Source organism: Eptesicus fuscus, chromosome 3 (genome assembly GCF_027574615.1).
Source record: "Eptesicus fuscus isolate TK198812 chromosome 3, DD_ASM_mEF_20220401, whole genome shotgun sequence".
Lineage (NCBI taxonomy): Eukaryota > Metazoa > Chordata > Mammalia > Chiroptera > Vespertilionidae > Eptesicus > Eptesicus fuscus.
In genome coordinates this window covers 93,828,900-93,837,685 of record NC_072475.1, presented here as the reverse complement: position 1 = coordinate 93,837,685, position 8,786 = coordinate 93,828,900, and the positions used below count along the sequence as shown (strand labels likewise).

Sequence of the window (8,786 nt, the reverse complement as noted above, 5' to 3'; positions counted from 1 at the left end):
GACATCCTTTTTGCAACTGGACAACTGGAACTTCCGACTTACAAACAAAACCTATGGCCATCCATGTTCAACTTTTTTAAATAGAGTTTTTTTTTTTTTCTTTTGTCAATATCATGAATCTTTGTTTATTTATTTACTTGGATCAGTACATGCCTGAGTTTATTTATTTATTTTTAATTTAATTTTATTGTTTAAAGTATTACAAATAGTAGTACATATGTCTCCTTTTTTTCTCCGTCGACCACGCCCTGGCCTCCCCTAAACCCCGATACTTGCCATCACCCCCGCCCAAGTGTCTTGCATTCATTGGTTTTAGAAATAACTTAATCACACCCTAAATCCACCAAAATTATAACTTCATATTAACTTATGTAAGCATGTCAGGCCCAGCTGGAATACATGTCTGGCTCTGAAATAAGATGCTGTGCTAAAGATAAACAGAAGCCCTAGCTGGTTTGGCTCAGTGGGTAGAGCCTCGGCCTGCGGACTGTAGGTCCCATGTTCAATTCTGGTCAAGGGCACATGTCTGGGTTGTAGGCTCGATCCCAAGTGGGGGGGACCAGTGCAGGAGGCAGCCAATCAATGGTTCCCTCTCATCCTTGATGTTTCTATCTCTCTCTTCCTTTCCCTTCCTCTCTGAAATCAATAAAAAAATATTTTAAAAAATAAGGGAAGAGATTTACTCCCCTTCTATTTAAAATAAATAAATAATAAAGATAAACAGAAAATACAATGTGTCTACAAGTTTTCTATTACCTTTCAGGAATATTAAATACATATAATATTAAAAAATACATTATATTAAAGTTTTTAAATTGTATGTAATTAAATTTAATGTCTGTAAAATATAGATAAAAAAGGAAAAAAAGCTAGGCACCCCTCACACAAATACAACACACACACATGCACAAATATCTATAATATTATAGTCACAAATATTTTGTCCATTTCTGTGATTACCCTTGGGATCTACCACTTCCTCTGGAGTGATGAGGGATGTACATTCTCTAAATATGTGTATTTTAAGTTTGAAAAACTTTTGATGTCCCTCCAGTTTTCCCTGGCCACTTCCATTGTTCTCCCACCCTCAATATAGTTCCACCTCTTCCGAGTCAAATGTTCAGCCCCACCACCCAGCACCTTTCTTCTCCCATGCAGTACAATCTGACATCCTAGTTACTTCCTTTCAGTACTGGAGATATATTGTTACTAGAGGCCCCCCGATGTATGAAATTTGTGAAAGAGTAGGCCTTCCTTCCCCCTGCTGCCGGCACCAGCTTCCCTCTGGCACCTGGGACCTGGGCTTCCCTCTGGCACCTGGGACCCGGACTTCCCTTGCAGCCCCGGCTTCATCCAGAAGGTCATCCGAAAGGACATATGGTCTAATTAGAATATTATGCTTATATTATTATAGATTAACTAAACCAATTCATGTGCCTGAGGCTTCAAATGACTAAAACCCAAAATGTCAGAGTTTGGAATAAGGAAAGGTTTATTGATTGAGAAGGCACCAACTGAGAAGATGAGAGATGTAATGGTACCTCACATCCATCTTGCTCTCTCACTGGACTAGGTTCAGATTTTAAAGGAGCTAGGGGGAGCAGTTATGTGGAAGTATTAGCAGGACAAGCTTTAATTGGAGGACAGTGGAACTTGTCCATTTATGCTAAAGGTATGTCAACACCAGATCTTCCTGAACAAGGTACCATTTGCTTCTGAAAGGATTTGGTGTTTAAGTTTCTTCTGTGTCCTGGTGCTTTGGGGTGTGTGCATGTTGGTGTCGGGGGGAGGCAAAACTTTGGTTTTGTATGCAACTGGAGGTCAAAGTTCTCCCCTCTGCCCATGCTGTGGTTTCATGACTTGTGGTTTTGATCTGTTATCTCTGAAAAGCAACTCAGTTATCTTGTTAAATAGGATAGAATCATTTTGAGCTAGTTCTGCAGTTACATTGTCTTTCTATTTATCTGAACACCTGTATCTCCTAAGTGACATTATTTTCCACATGAATGATCCACATACCAAAGTCATCCGCTTGAATAGAAATTTCCCCCTCCACCGTATTTCAACCACATCCTTCTATGCCCACAAACTTGATTTTGTCTTTGCCTCAAGTTATTACACCTCTAAAATGTTAAACTTATCTGTGATATTGGGATTTATAATTTTAAAAATGTAGTTTGTTTTGACCTGTTTCTGGTATAAAATTCCTGAAACCCTTGGAATTTCCTGTGATGAGAGCCTTAATGGTGTGTTTTGTTATGAGTATGGGACCTCCAAGCCCTTTCCCTATACCTTGAATTTATTTATTTGGCTGTTCCTGAGTTATATTATTGTATAGTATATTGCCAATTTAGCAAGTAAAATGTTTCTCTGAGCTCTGGGAGCTGTCTTAACAAATTAATTAAAGCCAAGAAGTGGGTTTTGGAATCCCCAATCTATAGTCTGTCAGTGAGAAGCACAGGTGACCCCTGGACTTGCCATTGGCACTGAAGGGGGTGTGTGGATGGGGGCAGTCTTGCAGCACTGTGGCCGTACCCTGTGGGATCTGACTTTACCTCCAGGTAAGTTGTGCCAGAATTCAGTTGATTCATAGGACACTTAACTGTTGTCCAAGAATAAGTTGGTTTGTTGGAAAAACAAAACAAAAACACGTTGGAATTAGTGTCAGAATTGTATTTCCATCCCTCTCTAACTAAAATGACACATCCTTTGTTTCCCTTAACTCAGTAACTTTCTTTAACTTCTCTTCTACCTAATAATCTTCTCCAGTCCCTTGACAGCATTATCATATTAAATCATTTTTCCCTTTTTTAAACTGCTGATCTTATGATATCCTTATGTTCTCAGCTGATGTGTAGTATTAATTCAAAGACAGTGAAAAGGTAATCAAATAGAAAAGCCTTCAACTTTCTTCCATCAAACCAAACTCTTACATTTCCCCCATTTTTTATGGTTCTATCTTTTTGTCTGCTTCCATGGGTCTCTGTTTGATGAACTTCTACTCAACTGTGGTCAGGTCTTAGCTTTGATATACTGACTTCCCCAAACTCCCATTGGATTAGAGTCAAATGCCCCTTCCATTTGTTACCAAAGCATTTTATATTTCCTATTTTTTCAATATATCTGTTGACATGGCATCAGTATACTAAGTTAGATAAACCCTTCACTTAACAAAGTAAATTCTAGAATATTTATTTGTATGCATACACATACTATATAACACATGAATACAAGCGTACATAAATAACCTACAGATATGGGTGAACATGCATATGTAAGTGCACAGTTATTTCTTTAGTTAACCAGTATGAGTCAAGTCTTTTCACTACTTTATAAAGTCCTTAGCCAAAAGAGCACCTTCTTACTTTTAGTAGACTTCTTTTAGTACAATTTCATATTTACAGGAAAATAGAAAAAATAATAGAGTTCCTATAAACAGAACACCTAGTTTACCTTATTATAAACATCTTACTTAAATATGGTACATGTGTTGTAATTAATAAACCAATATTAATGCTTTATTATCAAGTAGTTTAGATTTTCTTCATTTTTACTTAATGTCCTTTTATGGTTTTAAAATCTCCTCCAGGAGACCATATTACATTTAATTCATTAATCATGTCTCCTTAGGCTCCTCTGGAAGGTATCAGTTTCTCAGACTCCTTGTTTTTATGACCTTGACAGTTTTGAAAAGTAATAGTATTTTAAGGATGCTTCACTATTTAAATGTGTCTGATATCTTTCTTATGATAAGACCAGGGTTGTGGATTATTGGGAGGATGATTGGAGATGTAAAGTGCCATTGCTATATTCAGAGTAAAGGTAAATAATACAGCATAATTTATGACTATTGATGTTAGATTGCCTGGCTGAGGTGGTGTTTGCAAGGGTCGTCCATGGTAAATTTGACCTCCCCTCCCGCCTCCTTATACTGTGCTCTTTGGAAGAAATTAATTATGTGCATCACATCCTTAAGACAAAGTTATATTACTTCTTTTGTACAGATTACCTATGTAAATTCTTTGGAATTTTTCTATATAGATTTGCCTCTTGTCCACTTATTAATTAATTTTATCACTTAATTATATCTCTATAGGTTCATAGGTATTTATGTTATCCTGTGGGTTATAATCCATTACTACTTTATTTTATTGTTCAAATTGTTCTAGGTTTGGCCATTGGAAGCTCTTTCAGTTGGCATACTCTTATTTTGTATGGTATTTTATGTGTGTGTGTGTGTGTGTGTGTGTGTGTGTGTGTGTGTGTGTGTGTTTAGTAAATTTCTTCAAGGAGCCTGGTTTCTTTTATTGGAGAATAGAATTCAAAACTAAGATTGGGGTGCTAGGTGGTATATTTGCTACTGGACATTAGTTCCTTTTAGGCCCTCTAAGCTGACAAGAGTAAGGAAATATATGTTTGTATACAAACCTGTATATGGTAACATATATTTCTGTAGGTAAACCTCTGTATCTACATTAAGCTAAACATGAATTATTACTGATGCCTCCAACACTAACTACCAGAGAAGGATCATTCTAATTCACTCCCTTGGCTTATCTGTGAATTCTCACTCTAACACTCAATAACTTGGCTTCCACAATCTGCCATCCATTTACTTGAGTTTGCACTTCCAGTACATGCGCATTTCAGTGTCAGAATTGTCAAGAACTCCCCTGTGGACATAAACTGAATCTGCTGGAGTGCAGTGTCCATGTGCTGTTCCTGCTGCCTTTGATGTTCTGTCTGTGGAGTAGCCACGCTCGGTGTCAAGCTTCACTAATGAACTCTCTTTCACTTTAAACTTTAAAAAAAGTTTCCCCTTTCCCTACTCCTGCCAGAGGGGGTTTCTGTTTGTTTGTTTTTGAGTCATCACCATGAGGACCTGGTGAGTTTCCTGGAGATGAGACTCACATAGATGTAGAGGTCCCCCTAAGGCTGAGGCCCCCAAGATGTTCTTATTCTCATACTAGTTCATACTCAGACTTCAGCAAATTGCCCAGATGAACAATTATATCAGATATATGTTCCCGCCATTTACTTTCTCAGCAGCTGCTGCTCTAGGTAAGCAGGTCTCAGTTATTAATCTTTGTATTCATTTGCCTGTCACTCAAGATTTTGGGGTGACAGTTTGAAGTTTGATGGATCCAAGAAGAGTAGTTTATTTAGAGTTTTTAGTTTAGGTTTTTTTGTTTGTTTGTTTTTTTGTTTTTTGTAAGGACAGGAGTAATGACTTTCAAGTTCTGACTTTACATATTCCTACTGAAAGCAGAAGTTCTTTATTTGATTTAAGGAAGCACCTGGACTAGGTAGACTCTTTTAACTCCCGCAAATAAACTTTTACAACACCCCTGACAACAGCCATCTGAAAATGCTGTGAATTTAACTATTGTACCGACTCAACCATCAATCTCCCCAGGCCAAACTTAGGGTCACCGTTTATTCATCTTCCATGTATAATAATGAGATAAAAGGTCTAATGCTAATAATTTTGAGATAAACACACTATCAAAATGAAAGAAAGTGGAAAGAAACAGAGATGACTACGGAAAATGAAAAGCTATTGAGCTAGCAAAAAGTCATGCCAGTATGCCAATTTTTAACCATTTTAATGTAATTCACAGTTTTACATATCCATTATGTATACCCTGTCACAATTTATATATTTCCACAGAATGTAAGTAATAGAAGTGTGTAATTACAAGACCAAATCATGAAAAAAAACTTAAAACTATGTCCAATGAGATACATGTAATAAAGCAGGAATATGTCTCATGTATTTTAGAGCAAATCACCGTACTTAATATGACATTAAGTATTTGGAGGCCTCCTTCCAAATACTCATGAAAACCATTTATATAGAACACCTCAGTCTACCGGGGTTCTCAGTAAGTGAATTGTTTTTGCATATTTTATCTATGAACTACCTAGTACAATGTGTAATTATAGCCAGCATCAGCGATATTAAAAGAAATATATTTCTAACCCAATGCTTTTATAAAGAAATCTCCATCCTACATAATAATAGAGTGATATGCAAATTGACCGCACCTTCGCTATGCCCAAGCCACGCCCACCAGCCAATCAGGTTGAGTATGCAAATTAACCCAACCAAGATGACAGTTAATTTGCATATCAAGACAGCGTAGAAAGAAGGGAGTGAAGCTGTGGAGAAGCAAGCAGGCGAGGCAGCGGAGAAGGGAGGCAAGCAGGTGCTGCCTGACTTAGCCCGAACGGTCCAGGCTGCCATGGACCCGGCAGGCCTGGTGGGCAGTGCCTGATGTCACCCACAAGGTCCAGGCCATGATAGTGACCAGGCAGACTCGGCAGGCAGCACCAGACACTGTCTGCGGGGTTCAGGCAGTAATTGGGACCGGGCAGGCCCAGCAGACAGTGCCTGACATCACCTGTGGGACCGGGAAGCCATCGGGACTAAGCATGGCAGCTGTCCGCGGGATCCAGGGGGCGATCCGGATGGGCAGGCAGCATGGACAGCACCTGACATCACCCGCAGGGTCCAGGTGGCGATCGGGACTGGGCTGGCCTGGCAAATAGTGCCTGACGTCATCCAGCGGAGTTCAGGTGGCGATCGGGACTGGGCAGTTCCAGCAGGCATTGCCTGACGCTGCTCGCGGGGTCCAGTGGGCGATGTGGACCTGGCAAGTAGCATGGACAGTGCCTGACACTGCCCGTGGGGTCCAGGCAGCGATCAGGACCAGGCAGGCGGCATGGATAGCGCCTGATGTCACCCGCGGGGTCCAGGGTGCAATTGGGACTGGGCAGGTAGCGTGGTCAGTGCCTGACTTTGCCTGCGGGCTCCGTAGGCGGGGGTGGCCAGGGTCTCTGGGATCACTGTCTGTCCCCGGGCCACCTGAGGACACTGGTGGAGCAGGCCAGGGTTGAACATTTTAATGAAAATGAGATGCCTGTGCCCTGCCCCACCGCGCCCTGTCCCTAGAGAGGAGAGGGAAGTGGGCAGTTAGGAGGCACCAGGGTTCTGAAGTGGCTGGGAACAACCTGCAGGCGAGCTACCAGGAAGAGGTGCTGAACCATGAGTATGCAGAGGGCTGGCTGATGGAGGTGAGCAAAGGTGCAGATGAGGTGGCTCTTGCCAGCACTGAGCTGGAAAAGTGCATCGAAAGCCTGATGGACAAAATCGCCTTTCTGAAGAAGGTGCATGTCCAGTATGCTCAGATCTCCGTGGAAATGGACGTGTTCGTGTTCTCCAAGTCTGACCTCTCCGCTATGCTCAAGGACATCTGCATCCAGTGTGAGAAGCTGGCTGCCGAAAACATGCAGAATGCCGAAGAATGGCACAAGAGCCGCTTCACCATGCTGACAGAGAGCACTGCTAAGAGCACCTATGTGGTGCGGGCCAGCAACTGCTCAAGGCCAAGACCCTGGAGACTGAAGCAAGCTGGGGCATGAACAAAGCGCTGGGAAAGCAGCTGCAAGAGCTGGAGGATAAGCAGAACTCCGACGTTAGTGCTATGCAGGACACAATCAACAAATTAAAAAATGAGTTGAGAACCACAAAGAGTGAAATGGCAGGATATTTAAAAGAATACCAGGACCTCTTCAATGTGAAGATAGTTTTGGATATTGACATTGCAGCTCACAGGAAACTCTTGGAAGGTGAGGAGACCGGCTCAGTTTCACCAGCATGGGAAGCATAGCCAGCAGCTACTACCAGAGTTCCCAGGTCTTTGGTGATCTGCCTACGGTGGTTTACAGACTATCTCCTACTTGATGTCTGCTCACTCCTTCCCTTCTTAATACACCAGCCAGGTCCAGGAGGAGCAGATCGAGGTGGAGGAGACCATTGAGGCTGCAAAAGCCGAGGAAGCTAAGGATGAACCCCCTTCTGAAGGAGAAGCTGAAGAGGAGGAAAAGGAGAAGGAAGAGGAAGGAGAGGAAGAGGAAGAAGGTGCCAAGGAAGAAATTTGAGGACACAGACCAGGAGGGGAGGGCAGTTGGGGGTGATCAGCCTGGCGGAAGAAGGAGGTGAAGGTGAAGAAGAAGATGCCCAAGAAGCTGAGGACGAGAAGAAAGATGAAGGTGCTGGGGAGGAGCAAGCAACCAAGAAGAAAGATTGAGCCCCCCTTTCCTTAATTATTTCAGGAATAATCCTCCTGAAACCAGGTCATCCCCATCACCAACCAAGCAGTTGAGTTCCCAATACTATATGAATTAAGAAGTCAATATATATAACATTCTGAGGTGACTCAGGTTGGACATTAAATGTTGTGCTATGACTTTTCTCCTTATGCAGAGTATCTGTTTGCTTGCAGAGTGGCTTCCTGGCTTGCTGCCAGCCTGTGCATGGTCCGCGCTTATGAGTTCAGGATCTATGACAATGTGAATAATTCAGATGTTTACAATAAAAACACATGAATACACGAATTCACTAATGTTAATGTTAAATTTCATGGAAAAAATAATCCTTTGAATCTTTGGTGGTTAGAAATTAAAGACCTCAAATCATGTGCAATAAACAGTAAATAAAGTTACACTGAATGACAAAAAAAAAAAAAAAATACCTTAGGGGCCAGGAAACATCAAAAGAACTGGGGAACCATTCCCAGATCAGGAAGGGAAGTCACAGGTTACATATTATTGCTACGAATACAGTATTTCCTACTACTTACAACATATACAATGTAATTTATTAGATGCCTTCCTATTGGATGAAGTATGTATTCTCATAGAGTAATACTGGTAGATATGTTATAGTTATGGCAGTATGTCAGATCCTATCTATATTAATAAAAGGGTAATATGCTAATTAG

General features: G+C 41.2%; 1 pseudogene; it reads left to right on the top strand.

The window, feature by feature from the left end:
- Window positions 1-6,300: 6,300 nt before the first annotated feature.
- Window positions 6,301-8,024, top strand: LOC129147549 (neurofilament light polypeptide-like; annotated as a pseudogene).
- The last annotated feature ends 762 nt before the right edge of the window (window positions 8,025-8,786 follow it).